Source organism: Herpailurus yagouaroundi, unplaced genomic scaffold (genome assembly GCF_014898765.1).
Source record: "Herpailurus yagouaroundi ecotype Mexico unplaced genomic scaffold, PumYag 197, whole genome shotgun sequence".
Classification (NCBI taxonomy): Eukaryota; Metazoa; Chordata; class Mammalia; order Carnivora; family Felidae; genus Herpailurus; species Herpailurus yagouaroundi.
Window position 1 is genome coordinate 26,299,693 of NW_024412428.1, and position 19,009 is coordinate 26,318,701.

Consider the following 19,009-nt stretch of genomic DNA (forward strand, 5'->3'; position numbering starts at 1 on the left):
TCCCCTCCCCAACCACTGCTCTCCCCTTTTTCTGCTGCTGCTAGTCTCTATTCCCATTATCCCTTGCCTCAGGCCTCTCTCTGCCTTTTCAAAGATGAGCAATTATTTTCAGCTTCAAGAAGGATGCTGCCCCTTAGGGTCTTTCCAAATGTAATAAATCTGGGAAAGGAGGATGATTTACAGATCAACAGCTACCTGGCAGATACTGTGCGATATTTTGCTGTCAACACCAAGGGACTGGTAAGAATAGTTTTGCTAGCCACAGAAAATCTGTAAGAAAAAAAGAGGAATCAGAGCCTTCCCCTCCCCTCTTAAAATATTTGCTTATTTCTTTCTTTCCCATTGGCAGTTAATTCCGTTTTTAAAGGCCTACAAAAGAGACAGAAACATACTTGCTTTGTGAACTCTGGTACTTCCTAACTCATTCTGTATGTGATTCCTGATCAACATTAACAACAGACTGAATTCCTGGGTTTACGATATTTCCTGGATCCCCAGGTTGAGTGTGTATGTGTGTGTGTGTGGGGGGGGGGGTGATGTGGTTCCACCTGTCAGATTCTACTGAGGACCACCTGAGGCTAAGTCAGTACATGGGAGCTCAGCCTATGTTGTTGCTCCTAAGTCTCAGGGTAGTACTCACCTCTCACCCTGTAATCGACATACCTACCTTCTCACTTTGCCAGTACTAATAATCTGCCACATTTCAGGAAATGCTTTCTTATGCCAGAGCATCCCGAGGTCCCATGCTCATAGCATCTTTTTTTTTCTATTTTAATCCCTCTGATAGATTATTGCAATATTTAGAGTGGATTAGTTGGGTCTGTTTTACCCTGTTGCCTAGATTCAATTCAACTTAATAAGCATTTATGGAATCCTTTCTAAGGACAGGTATAAATGCTAAAGAAGACAAATAAAAAGTTAAGACATAATTCAAAATCAGGGGCCCCTGGGTGGCTCAGTCCATTAAGCCTCTGACTCTTGATCTCCGCTCAGGTCATGATCTCATGGTTTGTGAGTTCAAACCCTCCATCAGGCTCTGGGTTAACAGTGTGGAGCCTGCTTGGGATTCTCTCTGTCTCCCTCTCTCTCTCTGCACGACTCACTCCAGCATGCATGCTGTCCCTACCCCCCCCTCAAAATAAATAAATAAGCATTAAAAAAAGTTAAGATACGATTCACAACTGGGTAGATGATTCAAGCACAAAAAGGAATGTAACACAAGGAAGAGTAAGACAAATGTCTTAGGATACATATATGACATCACTCCTTTACTATTATGCTGTTAGATGTTGGCCATCAGGAACAGGGTGATAATGAGGAAAATAATGAACAACAGAAAGCAGGAAAGGAGGCTCTAGAAAACACTCCTCCAAAAAATAAGTTCAAATCTTAATTCTAAAAGGGGCCTGTGTTCCTCTGGCAAAACTGAATCCCTCTGAATAGTGAGCGCTATGGTAGTCAATCAGAGTATTCAGTGTAGAGAAGCCATTATTTATTTTTTAAGACTTTTTAATTTTAATTTTATTTTTTAAATGTTTGTTTATTTTTGAGAGAGAGAGAGAGTGTGTGTGAACACTTGTGAATGGGGGAGGGGCAGAGAAAGAGGAGACAGAGGTCCAAAGCAGTTTCTGTGCTGACAGCAGGCAGCCAGATGTGGGGCTTGAACTCATGAACTGTGAGATCATGGCCTGATCCGAAGTCAGATGCTTAACCAACAGAGCCACCCAGGTGTTCCAAGACTTTTTAAAGAGCAGTTTTAGGTTTATAACAAAACTGAGAAGAGGGTACAGAGATTTCCCATATGTCTCCTACACTCACACATATATAACCTCCTCCATTATCACTCATCAGAGTAGAGCATTTTTTTTTTTTTTTTCACCAGGGATGAACGTACACTGACCCATCATAATCCCCCAAAGTCCATAGTTTACCTTATGGTTCACTCTTGGTGTTGTACATTTGATAGATTTGGACAAATGTATAATGACATGTATCCATCACTGTAATATCACAAATAGTATTTTTATTGCCCGAAAAGCTGTGCTCTATTCATTCCCTAACGCTGGCAACTGATCTTTTTTGTCTGTTTGTTTGTTTTTGTTTAGCTTATTTATTTTGAGAGAGAGAGCACAAACAAGGGATGGGCGGAGAGAGGGACAGAGAGAATCCCAAGCAGACTCCATACTGTCAGCACAGAGCCCCATCTGGGGCTTGAACTCATGAACCATGAGATCATGACCTGAGCTGAAACCAAGAGCTGCAAACACATGTTCTACAAATGTATATGGAACATTTACCAGATGTATTAGTTTCCTAGGGTTACCATAATAAAATACCATTTTATTTATACAAACTAAGTAACTTAAAAATGTCAGAAATTTATTCTCTCACAGATATTGAAAGATAGGCACCCTAATCCAGTATGACCTTATTAGATCTGCAAAGACCCTCTTTACAAATAAGGTTGCATTCACAGGTACCAGGGTTAGGACCTGAACTATCTTTTGTGGGGATGCAAGTCAACCCATAACACCAGATTAGACCACACTATGGACAAATAAAAAAGTCTTAATAAATTTAAAAAGAATGAAATAATGTAATATATGTACTCTAACTTCAATGGAATTAAATTAAAAATCAACCACAAAAATGTATTCAGAAAATCTCCAAGTGTTTGGCAGCTAAACAACACACTTTCAAATAACCCATAGGCCAAAGAAGAAATCATAATTGAAATCAGAAATTAAGCTGAGTGAAAATGGAAACAAGATATTTAAAAATCTGTTGGATCCAGCTGAAGAGTGCTTAAGGAGTATCATATATTTATATTAAGTGCTTATAGTATAATATATTAGTCAAGTAGAAAGACTCAAAATTCATGACTAAAGTCTGTACCTGAAGAAAGTAGAAACAGTATATTAAGACCAAAATAGGGATAAAAAAGGATTTAAAATGGATACAAACAGAAATTAATGAAATAGAAAACAGAAAAGCAATAGAGAAAAATCAATGAGACAACAACCAAAAAACCTTGACTTCTTTAAACACAATTTAATACAATTAATAAATTCTAGCTGGACTGATCAGGTAAAGAAAATACATAAATTACTAATATCAATAGTGAAAGATCCTTGCTAAAGATCGTATAGTCATTAAAAGAAAAATTGGGAACAAGTTTATGCCTATAAATTCTACAACTTGGATGAAACCAAAAAATTCCTTGAAATACACAAATAACCAAAGCTCACCTAAGAATAGCTAGCCTAGATTACCCTTATATATTTTAAAGAAATTGAATTCATAGTTAAAATTCCAAACACATACAGCATTTTAAGAGTTACCTTTTATAACTGATTTATATATTTTAATTTTTTCCCCCAGTTGCTTTTAACAATCTATTTTTGGTGTTCTGTAGTCTCACTATAATGTTGTCTCCTATGTTTTTTGGCATGGGACTCATGTTTCCTAAATCTGAGGATTTATAGCCTAACTCAATTCTGGAAAATTCTCAGCCATCCTGCCGGAAGTGGAACCTCCACCATTCACTCCTTACTTAAGTAGAGTTAGGCTATTTTTGGCCTATTAACCGCAGACCATATTAAGGCATAGGGCTCTTAACTTGCTCAAATTCCAGTTCTCCTAGGTATTCAATTATGGCGACTCTTTTAAATTTAGACAGACTCTCTCATAAACCACCAATGCCTTGTCTCTAATTAGTGGATTATTGAAAACCCGCAATCCTGAAGTAGACACATTCAGGGAACCTGCTGAGTCCCCGCCTCTTCTTTGTGACTGGCCTTTCACCTTCAACCCCTGCTGTTATATTTGTACTGCATTACCTCTTCTCCATTAATTAAGCAAATTGAAACAAAGATGGGCACCTCGCCCAAAATGAGTTCCTTTCTTAGAATTTAGAATGAGAACACATGAGAGGGAGTCACTTAATGGAAGGCAAAAAGAAAAAGAAACCAAAACAAATGAAGCAGAGGCTTTTTGAAGGAAGGGCACTATAGCAAGGACCAGAAACTCCAACTAGTAGCATCCCTAGAACTGACACTCTTCCTAAAAGGATTAAATTCCAATAGATTTGAATCCTAAAATCAAACAAACAAAAAAACCCACCCAACTTACTTAGATAGGTGGGGTGGAGATATTCTGACTAAATCAGAAAGTCAGTATTCTCACAGCAATCCATTTTCCAGTCATAGGCCCTCAATCTTTGAGCCTGACCATGGGAAAGAAATAAAATAAATATATTTCTCACACGATGTTAACAATTTGAGTATTATTAGTGGCTGGTATATTTTTGTCAACTCCACTCTTTATTGATGTATTGCAGAAAGTGGAAATGGTTCCATGGGAGATTACTATCTTGACATCCTCTTTCCATAACACCAATATTCAATTTTATCAAATAAAACTGTTAATAATGCTGATTATCTGGACTCTGACTTTTCCACTGCCATAAATAAACTCTTTCAAAATAAATTTATTTTTAACAAAAAATATCTAGCTGCATAGATTTCAAGAACACAAACCACACACACTTTTATCTCTTTTAAGTCACTCACTAATTAAATTATTAGTTATTTCCAATTAGTTTTACTATCTATACTTTTCATTATATATATATATGTGTGTATATATATACATATATACACATATATGTATATATGTGTGTATATATGTGTGTGTGTATATAGATATAGATATAGATATAGATATAGATATAGATATAGATATTTTTTTTTTTTAAGAGAGTGCAAGCAGGAGAGAGAGGCAAAGAGAGAGGGAGAGAAAGAATCTTAGGCAGGTTCCACACCAGTGTGGAGCTGACATGGGGCTCAATCTTCCAATCATGAGATCATGACCTGAGCTGAAATCAAGAGTCAGATGCTTAACCAACTAGGCCACCCAGGCACCCCATCATTATATTTTTATAATAAGATTTGATCCCTTCTCTGGCAGAAATGCCCCTGGAAAAGTATCAAATAAAAACTAGTACTTGTAGTTGTAAAAGTGTGATTAGCATGGTCATAAGATATTAGAGAATTTCATTCAGAGAATTCACTGGAAGGATAATAATTATACATGCTCCTTTTGCCTCCTTTAGATACTAAATGGTCAAGTGCCCTATAGTACTGCTGAGACCCATTCCTGGCTCCCAGGTTGATTTGCTCAGTGACCACAATAATGATTTCATTTCCTGTTCTTCAGTCTCAATAAGTAGAAATAATAATTTCACTTCCTATATGGGCAAGAGTTTTAATAAGAATGTGTTGGGGCGCCTGGGTGGCGCAGTCGGTTAAGCGTCCGACTTCAGCCAGGTCACGATCTCGCGGTCCGTGAGTTCGAGCCCCGCATCGGGCTCTGGGCTGATGGCTCAGAGCCTGGAGCCTGTTTCCGATTCTGTGTCTCCCTCTCTCTCTGCCCCTCCCCTGGTCATGCTCTGTCTCTCTCTGTCCCAAAAATAAATAAACGTTGAAAAAAAAAAAAAAAGAGTGTGTTGGTGAGGCAATTTGAGGTCTCAAATAATCAAGAAGCAATTGCTAGAAGTCCTAGAAGAAAAAGGAAGGGTATTCTTACTATGAGACATTGAGGAATCTCTGCTTCCACTTCTCTTCAGTGTTGTTGAAATATCAGAAAGGGATGCCCAAACACTGCTGTCAATTTCTAATTATTTCTCAAATGCAGGAGCAGTTAGGCAAAGATGTGCACACTGATGTTGGAATTAGGGAAAATGAACTAGTTTATATGTGCAAAAAAAACTCACACTAAATTCATATAATCTAACTGCAGATGAGCACTACATGCTAGGACCACAGTAGGGAGGAGGGAGAAGGCAAAGAAAACACCTTGGTATGGGTGCTTAGAGCCCCAAAGAATTCTCTCAGCTAAAGAAAATTACAGTGAGTGCATGCTGGTATTATTCCTACACACACCTGATTCCATCACCCCTTATACTGAAGTCCAACATTCTCATAAATGGTTATACATAAAAGAAAACTAAGTAATTGCTTTGCTTTCTTAGGAAGAAAAAACATAAAAAGTTTAATTCATCACATTTTAAGAGAGTAATAATATCAAATCATACTCAATGCACAAAATATGTTCTAAATTATCTTTATAATTTACCCTTTATTCCCAAGTATGGTCCAGTAAGGGGGAAAGGGGAAAAAGGGAGTGAGGAAGAGGCAAAAAGGGAGAGAGAGAGAGAGAGAGAGAGACGAGAAGGAAAAGGAGAAAGGCAGATAGAAAACGAAGGAGGTAAAGAGTAACAAAAAGACAGATATACCAATAAAAATAAAAGAGAAACAAGTGAAATGAGTATGGATAACAAACTTAATTTTGGGGGGTAAAAACTGAAGTAATTATAAAATACCTCTTCCTTCCATTCCTTTTACCCACTTATTTACTGAATTTGTGATGACCTTTTAATTTAAATGTTGATGATAGGGAACATATAAACATTTGAATTTTTTAATGTTTTAATTTTTAAGTTATAAAGGATAATAAAAACATAGTGACCTAGAAATTTTTCAAATTTTAACAAGGTCTTTTTTGACAACATATACTAACTTTGCTTCTTGCATTATTTTGAAAGGCATCATGACACAACAGTTCACAGTTGAAACATAGAAGGAGGGGCGCCTGGGTGGCGCAGTCGGTTAAGCGTCCGACTTCAGCCAGGTCACGATCTCGCGGTCCGTGAGTTCGAGCCCCGCGTCGGGCTCTGGGCTGATGACTCAGAGCCTGGAGCCTGTTTCCGATTCTGTGCCTCCCTCTCTCTCTGCCCCTCCCCCGTTCATGCTCTGTCTCTCTCTGTCCCAAAAATAAATAAACGTTGAAAAAAAAAAAAAAAAAGAAACATAGAAGGAGATGGGGGAAAACTTAGTACATATTTTTTTAACTTTCAAAGTGCCTATATCTTTTTGACCAGAAAATGGACCCTGAGTTTATATTCAAGGTCATGTCAATTGTAGTCTCTCTGAAACAAAGAAAGGAAAAAAGATTACTACTTCCCAATGCCTGTGATTTAAAATACGGTGAAATTCTTCTTCTTCCTTTTTTCTTCCTTCCTTCCTTCCTTCCTTCCTTCCTTCCTTCCTTCCTTCTCCTTCCATTTTCTTTCTCTTCTTTCTTTCTTTCTTTCTTTCTTTCTTTCTTTCTTTCTTTCTTTCTTTCTTTCTTTCTTTCTTTCAAGGGTTAAATTATCAGCCAATCTTTTTTTTTGCCAAATCAGTCTGTTAGAATGGTAAATCAAATGAGTAGACAAGGGGTAAAAGTTGCTGGATATTTGGCCATTCATTTCCTATGTTACTCATAGCAGTGATTAGAGCAATACTATTTCTAAAGAAAGTTTGCAGTCATCAAATAAAATCTATATCGGGGCGCCTGGGTGGCGCAGTCGGTTAAGTGTCCGACTTCAGCCAGGTCACGATCTCGCAGTCCGTGAGTTCGAGCCCCGCGTCGGGCTCTGGGCTGATGGCTCAGAGCCTGGAGCCTGTTTCCGATTCTGTGTCTCCCTCTCTCTCTGCCCCTCCCCCGTTCATGCTCTGTCTCTCTCTGCCCCAAAAATAAATAAACGTTGGAAAAAAAAAAATTAAAAAAAAAAAAAATAAAATAAAATCTATATCAAAGGTTCCATCCTACATTAAGATCATGCCTAGTGACTATTCAAAATGGTTCAACTATCTAAATTTTCATTTCTTAACAGGTCAGATTTTCCTGATTTTGTGTTTGTATTAACAAACTATGATATTCTTATTTTGTTACTGTATAAAAATTGTACTATAATGTAGTGGTACTGAGATTTAGGTACAGATTCTCAACTCTGCAGAACAGGACACTCAGAGGAGTCTTCCCTTGTAGAGAATGGGGCTCCCCAGGTCAAGTTTGGAAGAGGCACTGATTAATATTCTATCTCCTGGACTAATATTTCTCACTTATTTAAATTATGAACTCCCTTTACATTGAAATTTTTAAAAATAATCCATATTATTTTATTTTTTTAATAAAAGCGTACAACTAGATATAAATTCTTTATACTTTAAACACTTATACAAATATGAAACCTAAAGAAATGTATACTTATATACTATACATATTAAAACAAAATCAGGAAAAATCAAGTTAGCAACATTAATTTAGCTTAATGTATGGTGTTTCTTTCCTGAAAGTAGAATTCTGATGTAGAAAAATCTCAACTCAGATCCAATTTTAAAATATACTCTCTCTAGATTGGTGGGTTACCAGGGTTTTGGAGGTAGAGGAGATGGGGAGATACCAATCAAAGAGTATAAGCCTTCCGGTATTAGATGAGTAAGTCTGGGTATCTAAGTCCAGCACTGTGCCTATAGTTAATAATACTGCATTATGCACTTGAAATTTGCTAAGGAATAGATCTTAAGCATTCTTATCACACTCAAATAAAAAATAGTAACCATGTGAGGTGATGGATATGTGGTAATCACTTCACATAGTATATGAATGTCAAATCATCACTTTGTACACTATAAATATATGCAATGTTGTCAATTATATCCCAATAAACTGAAAAATTTTTTAAAGTAAAATATACTCTCTCCCACCATGAAAAAGATCAGAGTGTACAGGATAAAGCCTAACTTCTTGGCATAGCATTCAAGACCCTCCACATAGACCCCTTTCCAATCTCATTTCTTTCTGTGTCCCCCACTCACTGTTCACACACTTCCAACTGGATGACTTCCCATGATCTGCCACCCAGAACCCTGTCCTTGCTCCTACCTGTGACTTTGCCCATGCTGTCTTCTCAGCCTCTACCCTCAGTTGCCCACTACCATTCTAATTTTGCTCTCAGATTCAGCTCCAATGCACCTACTTCATAAAGCCATCTTCCAGCTCCCTGGACCTAACAACTACACCTTCCCCTGAGTTTCCAGAGTGCATTGTTCATACTGTTTCCTATTGCCTGGTATCCTGTTAGCTGTTTATAAATCCATCTTCTATACTATATTGTTAACCTTATAAAAAAAATAACAGCTTTATTGAGATTAGTTCACAGATCATATAATTCACCCATTTGAAGTGTGCAATTGAATGATTCTTAGTATAGTCACAGAGTTGTGCAACCATTACCACAAACAATTTTAGAACATTTTCATTACTGCAAAAAGAAACCCTATACCATTAGCAGTCACTCTGCACTCTGCACTCCCTTACCCTCAGCAAACCTTAATTTTCCTTCTTGTCTCTATAGATTTACCTATTCTGCACGTTTCATATAAATGGGACCGTCTGATATATGATCTTTTACATACTTGTAAGTCTTTAAAAGGCAGAGACAAAGTCTTATTCTTGGAAGAAAGAGTTAATGAGCAGACTATGTGATAAAATAGAAAGAGAATGAGTGTGGAGTTAGACAGACTGGAGTTAAAATCTCAGTTCAGCCATTTACTTGTGTAACTTTGGACAAGTCACTTCATCTCTCTGGGTCTCAGTTTACACATCTGCAAAAGGAAGACAACTCCTCTCTTGAAAGATCGTTGTGAGGATTAGAAAGAGGATATGCAAAGTTCCCTGAAAAGAATTCGCTCAATAAATGGAAGCTGTTATCTGTAATTATCTCTGCATGTCTACAGTAACTGGCATAGTAAACAGTAACGCAAATTAATGTGTTAATTAATGGATGAGTGATGAAAAATTCTGATGTCTTTCCTTCAGAGTGTCAATGAACTTTCAACAGCTTAGGGGAAGGACATAGAGTTCCCAGGGCCAAATCTGTCCTGGAAGATCTAAACTAGCCTCCTGTTATTTCTCAGTCATTGTTTTGCCTCGCAGACTGGTCAATGAAGAGAGACAACAGAGCCAATAAGCAAATCTAGGATCTGAAATCAGACAGGAAGAAGTTGGGTTCTGGCCCTGATACTGGCACTCTGAAGGCGCTTTGAAAAGCAGCTCATCCATCTCAACCTCTAGTTTTCATTTGTTATACACTTCTTCATTAAATAATCATTTCTGCTTTCCCTATTACAGGACAAAAGAAATGTGCGTCACACCTGATCACTTAACTCCTCCTAAAGGTAGACCAGGGGTACCATCTGAATCATGAGTAGAAAAAAGTACAGAAAGGGAAAGGCACAGAACAGGTGTCAATCCAAAGGAAAGATAAGTCCCATTACCATAAAGTCTAAAGATATCCAAATAAATTAAATTGAATTAAATCTAGAGATATCCAAATAAAAGAGGAACCTACATAACAGCAAAAAGGCTCCCTCACAAGAAAGACACTAATGTATCTATCCAATTCTCAAAATAAAAGAAAGATATTTTTATCAAAAAGTTATAATAATAATTTTAGTTGAATCATAGTTATATAGAGGATAATGACTGAATCAATGGCCTGAAAGAAATTGAATAGTGTGCCTTAAAACAAAAAGGATATGCAAGTTATTCAATCTTGACGAGAGAGAAAAATGGTGGGATTTTTTTTTTTAAAGAAAGGGTGTAATTTCTAAAAGATGCTAGGGTGAGTTACATGATTTTTCTGTAGGAGGTAATTTTTAAAACCATAATCCTGAAAGTCATGGGGATAATTAAGGACATAATCACTTCATTGGGCAAATGACTATTGAAGCATGTAGTTTTACCAAAAAAAAGATCAAAAAAAAAAAAAAAGTAGAAATGCCCTTGGAAACTTTTGCCATTTAAAAAATTTTTTAAATATATATAAAGAGCCAGAAAAATTACCTTCAGCTAGATGCAACTATGTGAAATTCAGATAGAGACATCCACTTTTTGTCATGGAAATGTTTGAATTGATAAATTTCAGCCCTTACAAGCAGGCTGAGGAAAGTCTGAAGTGTTGCCATGAGGTAATATCTATTACTGACATAAAGACAGGCTAAAGCATTCTCATTTCAAATTGCTCTAACTCTTTAATTTACCCTTTCGCAATAATTTATCCCATGCTGAGGGAATGTTTAACTCCTGATCCAAATAAAGAGGGCCAACAAGCCTTTTTATCCACTCATCTTTTTAAGAATAAGACAAAAAGAAAGATAACGAAAAGAAAATATATTGATTCTTAATAGGTCTAGTTCTTTATACCAGCGGCCTGCTCACGTATGTTCATAAACAAGTCATTATAAAACCTCAGGCCATCACCTCACCTCCTTTTTGTGTAATCAAATATTCTCTTAGGAGATAGAGGCAACCTGAACCCTCGTTTCTATATCAAATGTACACAGACAGGAATAGCTCCTAAAACTCTCTAAGGATATTTGCCCACTGTAAATAAGAAATTCTTTTGAGTATCTAGAGCTGAAGTTAAGAGTGATGTATATTTTTTTCTCACTATTTTCCAGATTCTATTAGAGGTCTACTGAAGTGTTTTCTAACAGATTTAATAGTGGGAACTCCCTGAAGAACAGGTCCAACTCAGCTCCAAAGCTCATTCATCAAGAAGGGAAAACAATGTCTGCAGCTTTCACTGGACTTCTGTTTGTGTAAGAAACTCTCAATACCGAGACGGACTTTCAGAACGAAGCATCCATGGAAGGGATCCCTCTGGTGCTGACAAGCTTGGGAATTGGGAAAGAAGAGGGTAAATTGAAGCAATAAAATGTTGGCATTTATTATTACATTAACTATAACTGAAGTGAACCAACATCCAGACCCCAAAGAACCAACATGAAACTCATTGCAAGAAACAAACACAACAAAAACATCCTCCAGTATAAAATGATGGCACAGAAGAATTGTTCTGATTCAAGCTTCCTTATCCTTTCTAACATTCGTAATTATCCTGGTTCTTGCCTAAGTATTAAATGTGCTAGTTTCTGACAGGTCACATAAAATTAAGACTTAGTGGCTGGGCTTGTGTTTGTGCCCTTAACATTCCCCAAAATTTTCAAGAGCCAAAAGTCTACTATCCAAGCTAGTAGTTGCTAGACTCAAGTCCTGGATTCTTTCAGTGACTTGTTACTTTACCCAAGTGAAGAGCTGGTTTCCATCTCTCTTTTTTTTCTTTTAAGTTTCTTTTTTGTTTGACTTTTGAGAGAGAGAGAGAGAGAGAGCACAGGAGTAGAGGAGGGTCGAAGAGAGAAGGAGAGAGAGAATCCCAAGCAGGCTCTCTACTGTCAGCACAGAGCCCAACAAGGAGCTGGAACCCACAAACCGGGAGATCATAACCTGAGTTGAAACCAAGAATCGGATGCTTAACTGACTGAGCCACACCGGTGCCCTAGTTTCTCTCTCTCTCTCTCTCTCTCTCTCTCTCTCTCTCTCTCTCTCAACATGGTAACAAAACATGGTACCTATAATTTGCCTTAACAAGGTTATGGTGAATGTTCTGCAAACATTAGCTCATGGATATTCTTCTGCACAAATATGAAGAGCCATTTCATACTAAAACAGTTATTACATACTAGTATTGATATTGAACATTATAGCAATAGCTTATGGTGGCTAACAGAGCTGAAAGTCATAATTATACATACCCTCTAGCCCTCAGGATACTTTATTGATGCCCATAATCCTTTTTACTTCTCAGGAATAGAAGCCCCAGTAGTCCATTTAGTTTTTCCCTTTATCATCACAATAGTTTATATTTACAAAAACTCCATCCACTAAAAGCCTATGGCCTGTGACTCAGATATTTTTAAAACTGACCAAAGTATCCTCAAGCATCTCAGAAAGGTTAGTTTGATGGGGAATCTAAGACAAATAGTAGAAATGGCAGATTTACAAAGCAGGGGAAAGCATATGTAATCCACTCTGTACCCTTTATCATGGGATTCAATTCACTGAGATGTTGGCTTTTTGCTGTCTTAAGGAGACAAGGATTCCGGCGTCACATGAGGTTTACACGAATCACTTTTGTGCTCATTTTCTGAGGAAGGTTGTATGGAATGACAGGTAGAGTTTAGGGTTTTAACCCTCTGCCCTAAAAAAAGGTGGGATTTCAGTTTTTTGGGTTTTTTTTAAAAAAGTATATTTATTTTGAGAGAAAGAGCATGAGCAGGGAAGGGGAAGAGATGGAGAGAGAGAGAATCAGCACAGAGCCTGACAAGGATCTCGATATCATGAACTGTGAGATCATGACCTGAGCCAAAATCAAGAGTCAGACACTTAACTGACTGAGCCACTCAGGCACCTTGGGATTTCAGTTTTGATTGTTATATGATATTGGACATTTATCATTTAATCCTTCTTAGACTCAGTTTCTTATGTATAAAATGAAAATAATAACACTAACCCTAGAAAGTTGTAAATGCTTTTGCTGCATTCATCACTTTAATTTTTTTAATGTTTATTTATTTTCAGAGAGAGAAAGAGATAACGGTCATGAGCAGAGGAGGGGCGGGGGGGTGGGGGGTGAGAGAATTCCAAGTAGGTTCCATGCCCAGTGTGGATCCCAACTCAGGCTCAATCTCATGCTTGTGAGATCGTGACCTGAGACAGGAGACGAACTCAAAAGTCAGACAGTTAACCAACTGAGCCACCCAGACGCCCTCCTCACACTAAATTCTGATTTGCTTATAAATCTGTCTCTGAGCTTCTTGAGGGCAGAGACTGTCTCACCCTTCTCTGTATCTTGAACGCCTAACACACACCAACAAATAAAAGTCACTCATTATACTGTACCGAGTCAGCTATTTGCACTGCTTTTGCTAACAACATACTGAGTATTGTTTTTGTAAACAAGAAAATACCAGTTTTAAATTCAGATGGTAGATTAGATCACTGCTTAAGAAATATTCACCCTCATCCCTCTCCTTAATGAGAAGAGTATATTTTCTCACCCCTTAAACTTAGGCTTGACCATTTGTTTTGCTTTGGCTAACGGGATGTTCGTGGACGTATCATAAACAGAACTTTGAACTGTGCTTGCACAATTGGTCTTGCTCTCTTAACTCCTGCCTTTTACCATAAGACAAGCATGTCTTGAGTAGCCACTAGTCCAAAGAGGATGAGGGACACTTGCTATCAAGCCTTGGAGTCTGGGTATGTTTTTTTAAACAAGTCCCCAGGTGATACTGACACCAATGTAGATTATGCCTACCAATAGATTACAGATTAGATAAGTAGAAAGAAATTTTGAAAGAAACTTACCAGCCTCAAGTATTCATCATGGCACCTGCATCAATCAGTTATTTAAAGAGAAGGTAATGGAGATAAGTAGTGAATTTGGTAAGTCAATTAAGTAGCAGTTAAGAAATCTCCTACTTTCCACCTCGTATAGTTCTGTATAACCGCTGCTGTAAATTTTAATTGAGGTTATGACTGTAAAGTAGTCAGCACGGCGCCTCGTATATGAAAGCACTCAATAAATGTTATCATCATTATTATATTTTAGTTTTCTTTGTGTTAATTCTAAAACTCACCCAACACAGCCACTAATCACCTCTGCATCTTCGTATTAAGTAATTTAATCACTCGGTCACTGAGTTTATTCATCTGTAAAATAAAGTGGTTGGAATAGATGATCTTTATTGTCTTTCTCTAAATCTAAAAGTCTAATTGTACACTGACAGGAATCCATCTCATCTGTCTTAAGGTTTTATATTCACTGAGAGTGCTCCCCTTTCTGATCACAACTGTGATGTCCTGAAAATCTTGTTTCTTATTTATCTCATCAAAATTCCTCATCCTGTAGAATTTGTTTTTTTAAGTACATTGGACTTTAGGTCAGTTTCTACCCCTATTTATGCCTGGGAACTAAGAGCTGAAGTACTATAAAGAGAAAAATCCAAACAGGAAAGGTTGTATTTTCTGTTGGTAGGGTCATACTTTTCCCATTTGGGTTTTCTCTGAGGCTTTCCTCAAGAAAACTAAAGCTCCATTAGCAGACATGCTACAAAAAGGGAAGCTGCTATTACTTTAATGATATGGGTCTAATTGCAAGGATGTGATAGTTTATTTACCATACACTGAAGAGTGTACATTTCAAGTTGTTCTAGGATTTGAAACCACAAATAATTCATTAAGATACCATTAATTTCACTGAAGGGTCACTGTCTAAAATTCTGTATATCAATATTCTTACTATCAGTATAACTTCACTTATATTATGCATAGTAACTTAAGAGAGAGAGAGCAAAATGGAGCAGAAATGAAATACACACTTGCCAAAATGGTTAATTTACCATTGCCCATTTGCCTTCTTTTGCAATGCCTTAACTCTTTGGCTGAAAGTTAGGCTTTTACTGGAGGAAATGTGGTCTGCACGCACACTGAATCTCACCGCAACTTGCCTATACGATAACCCCTCTCTCTTGCATCATCAGCTTTCTTTCTGCTGTATCTTTGTTCTCTGCACACAAAAGTGATGTTCTTTCTCCCATTTTAGAAAAATCAAGCTTCTCTTAGTCACAGCCCTCTCTAGGTACTGCCTATCTTCTGCTTCCTTTCGTAGCAATGTAGTGCAAAGGTAGTGTGCACATTCACTCTCCCTTTCTTCTCCTCTCATTCTCTCTAGAACTTACTCCTATCAGGGTCTCACTATTTCAACAAAAATGTTGTGTCCTTGATCACCAATTAACTTCTAATTGTCAAATTCTAAAGTTGATTTCTGGTCTAAGTTGATTGTCCTCCTTTTTGAAGTACTGTCTCAATTTGACTTCCAAGAACACTACACTCTCCTGCATATCCTTCTACCTCAGTGGCTGTTCCTTCTTGACCTTCTTTCCTGAATCCTCTTCAGTTCCCTACCTCTCATGCTGGAATGCCTCAGGGTTGAGCCCTCAGACGTCTCCTCACTAAGTACATTTCTTCCTTACATGATCTCACTTGTCCGATGACTTTCAATACCATCTGTGCAGATGATTCCAAAATGTCTCTAGTCTAGGCCTTCCCTGATCATTCTTTCTAAAACAGCACTCCCTCCTGTCATTTTTTTTCTATTTTTTTAGCACTTTAAAAATCTACTCTCTCAGCAACTTTCAAATATACATTATAGTGTTACTAATGATAGTCACCATTATTACATTAAATCCTCAGGACTTCTTTACTTTATAACAGGAAATTTAAACCTTTTGACTTTCTTCACTCATTTGCCCACCCTACCCCCACCTCTGGCAATCACCAATCTATTCTCTGTATCTATGAGCTTGGTTTTTTTTTGGCGGGGGGGAGGAGTTTCTTTTATTTATATATATATATTTTTAGATTCCACATATAAGTGAGATCATACGGTATTTGTCTTTCTGTATCTGACTTATTTCACTTAGCATAATGCTCTTGAAATCCATCCATGTCATTATAAATGGTAGGATTTCCTTCTTTTTATGGCTGAGTAATATTCCATTGTGTATGTGGATCGTCTTTATCCAGTCATACATTGATAGACACTTAGGTTGTTTCTGCATCTTGGCTATCATAAATAATGCTGCAATGAATATAGGGGTACATTTATCTTTTCAAATCAGTGGTTTTGTTGTCTTCAGATAAATATCCAGAAGTAGAATTTGTGGATCATATGGTGGCTCTTATTTAACTACTCAAAGCCTTTTATTATAGTATGTGAGCTGGGACTGATGGGAAGGAGTAGCTGTAGTGGGCAACCACTGCCCTGATTAGCATTGGATGCCCATCCCGATGGCCATGAATGTGCCAAAGGTGCTGCCACCCTGCATCATGGTTTTCCTGATCCCACCATCAACTCCTGACCCCACACTTTAATCCTTTTCCTGAGGAAAAGGTGCCAGAAAGTGCCTCAGCCACCACACCACTGCACAGCCCATCACAAAAGCCCATCTTCATGGGGTCGAAGCAGTTCATCTGCAGCTGTCTATAGGGACCCATGACCACCAGCATCTCATTCATGTCTTCAGTTACCCAGTTTTGGTTGCTCTATTTTTAATTTTTTGCGGACTCTCCATACTGTTTTCCACAGTGGCCGCACCAATTCCCACCAAGTGTGCACAAGGCTCTCTTTCTTCACATTCTTGCCAGTACTTGTTATCTCTTGTCTTTTTGATAATAGCCATGCAAACAGGTATGAGGTGATGTCTCATTGTGGTTTTGATTTGCATTTCCTTCACGTTAGTGATTTTGATTAGTGATGTCACCTTCTGTTCCTTTTCCCTGCTTTATGTTCCTTCACAGCACTTACTTTTTAGCAATAATTGTATATTATATATCTATTCATTTGTTTGTTTTTCATGTTTCTTCTGGACTAGGATGTCAACTCCATGAGGGCAGGGATTTGGTCTTGTTCCCTGTTGTATCTCTAGCACATGCAACATCATGCAGTGTTCGTATATATTAGGTACTCAATAAATACTTGTCAAGTGAATAATTAATGACAAAATCTTTTCTTTCAAATTGTTCAACACCAATTTCATTTGTGTAATAGTGACAGGTAAGCAATAGTTTAAGCTCTCAAAGAGTGAGATTACAGCAGGCTGCCTGCGTTATACTCAGCATGTCAGGAAGGAGGATGAGCTGAGGGGCACAAGGAAGGGGGCCTGATACAGTGGTAACAATTCTAATTTGTATCCAAACTGGGGAATGGTAAATTCAGTCCAGTCCAAATCAGGTGTTGGTTTTGGGGTGGGGAAACAATGGGATGGGAGGGCCCGAACGCAGAGACGCAGCTTTATAATATCAGGTGAAGACTGCCAACTTAGGTTTCTTTTTTTCTTTTCTTTTTTTTAACTTGTTTTCTTTCTTTTGTTTTTGTTTTTTTTTTTTATTTACATCCAAATTGGTTAGCATATAGTGCAACAATGATTTCAGGAGTAGATTCCTTAGTGCCCATTTAGTGCCCATTCCTTAGTGCCCATTCCCCATTTAGACCATCCCCCCCTCCCACAACCCCTCCAGTAACCCTCAGTTTGTTCTCCATATTTATGAGTCTCTTCTGTTTTGTCCCCCTCCCTGTTTTTATATTATTATTATTTTTTAATATGAAATCTATTGTCAAATTGGTTAGGTTTCTATCAGCAAACAAGGTCTAGGGAAACTATCAGATGTTCTGAAGCAAAAGAAAATGTGCAAAACTCACAAGAGACCTACCACTTTAAGGCCTGTTTCCTTAATTTCAGTATAGGATCATGGCTGCCTACAGATGGCTTAATGTTCAGTCCAGTATCAGATGTGGGATGAAGCAGGTATTTGTAAAATGCAAAATAAATACAACAAAATCTCTATTTTCAAAGTGCCTGTAGACTTACAGACGATGGTAAGACACAGCTAATAAAAATAAGAGCATTATGTAACATGTAACCTGCTCCAGAGTCATGGAATCGTAGCAAATTATGTCTTTAAAGAGGCTATTTCTGGATTGTGTTTAAATATAGAACTAGTCTCTTGAGTACAAGAAAAAAGAATAATTTACCAGTCACAAATCTCTTCATCGGTAAAATGTAAGCTTTCAACAGAACTCTTCTGTATGTTTCCTCCCAGTTCTAAATTGCTATCATTCTTCATTCATACACATGTAACCCTATATACATATACATACATACATAATAAAAATCTCATTAATTTGGACTTTGCTAAAATTAAATTTGTGATTAACCATCAAAGTGAGCCTAGATGAATTTTAATTTTGTTCTAACAGAGACATTAGTAGCTTATTCAACAAAGAGCATAAGCAAATTATAAAAGGAATGCTCACAAAGTTTAAAGAACAAACTGTTTCCAAAGCATTCAGAACTCCTATTTGTGAACAAATAGCTAAAGTGTACATTAGCCATTTGGACGAGTGTTTTGATATACTTCATACAGATCTCTGGGCTAGGGCCCGCTGGACAGAAGGGGGTTGGCATACCAGTTCCCTGACCCTCACCTCCACTCAGAGCATAGGAGTCCGCTTGACTTGACTGAAGGAGATGCCAGAGGAAATTGTACCCAGAAGAACCATGGCCTAACTGCTTATCCCTTGAGCCTCCTGCTGTATTTCTTGTTCTGATAGTAAAAAGTGCTATGCAAAGCATACGCCAGAAAAGATGCATTCTTTTCCTTATGAACAGGTTATTATGTAAAACCAATTCATTTGAAAAGATTTATCAAATGCCCA

General features: G+C 37.5%; 1 protein-coding gene and 1 pseudogene across 1 annotated transcript in view; both read right to left on the reverse strand.

Moving 5' to 3' along the window:
- Window positions 1–14,267: 14,267 nt before the first annotated feature.
- LACC1 (laccase domain containing 1) overlaps window positions 14,268–19,009 on the reverse strand; it is a 33,684-nt gene continuing 28,942 nt past the window's right edge. The window contains exon 8 of the transcript XR_005782450.1: window positions 14,268–14,442. The gene's annotated coding sequence lies outside the window, so the exon portion shown is untranslated. The remainder of the gene's footprint in view (window positions 14,443–19,009) is intronic.
- Window positions 16,376–17,638, reverse strand: LOC121013001 (reactive oxygen species modulator 1-like; annotated as a pseudogene).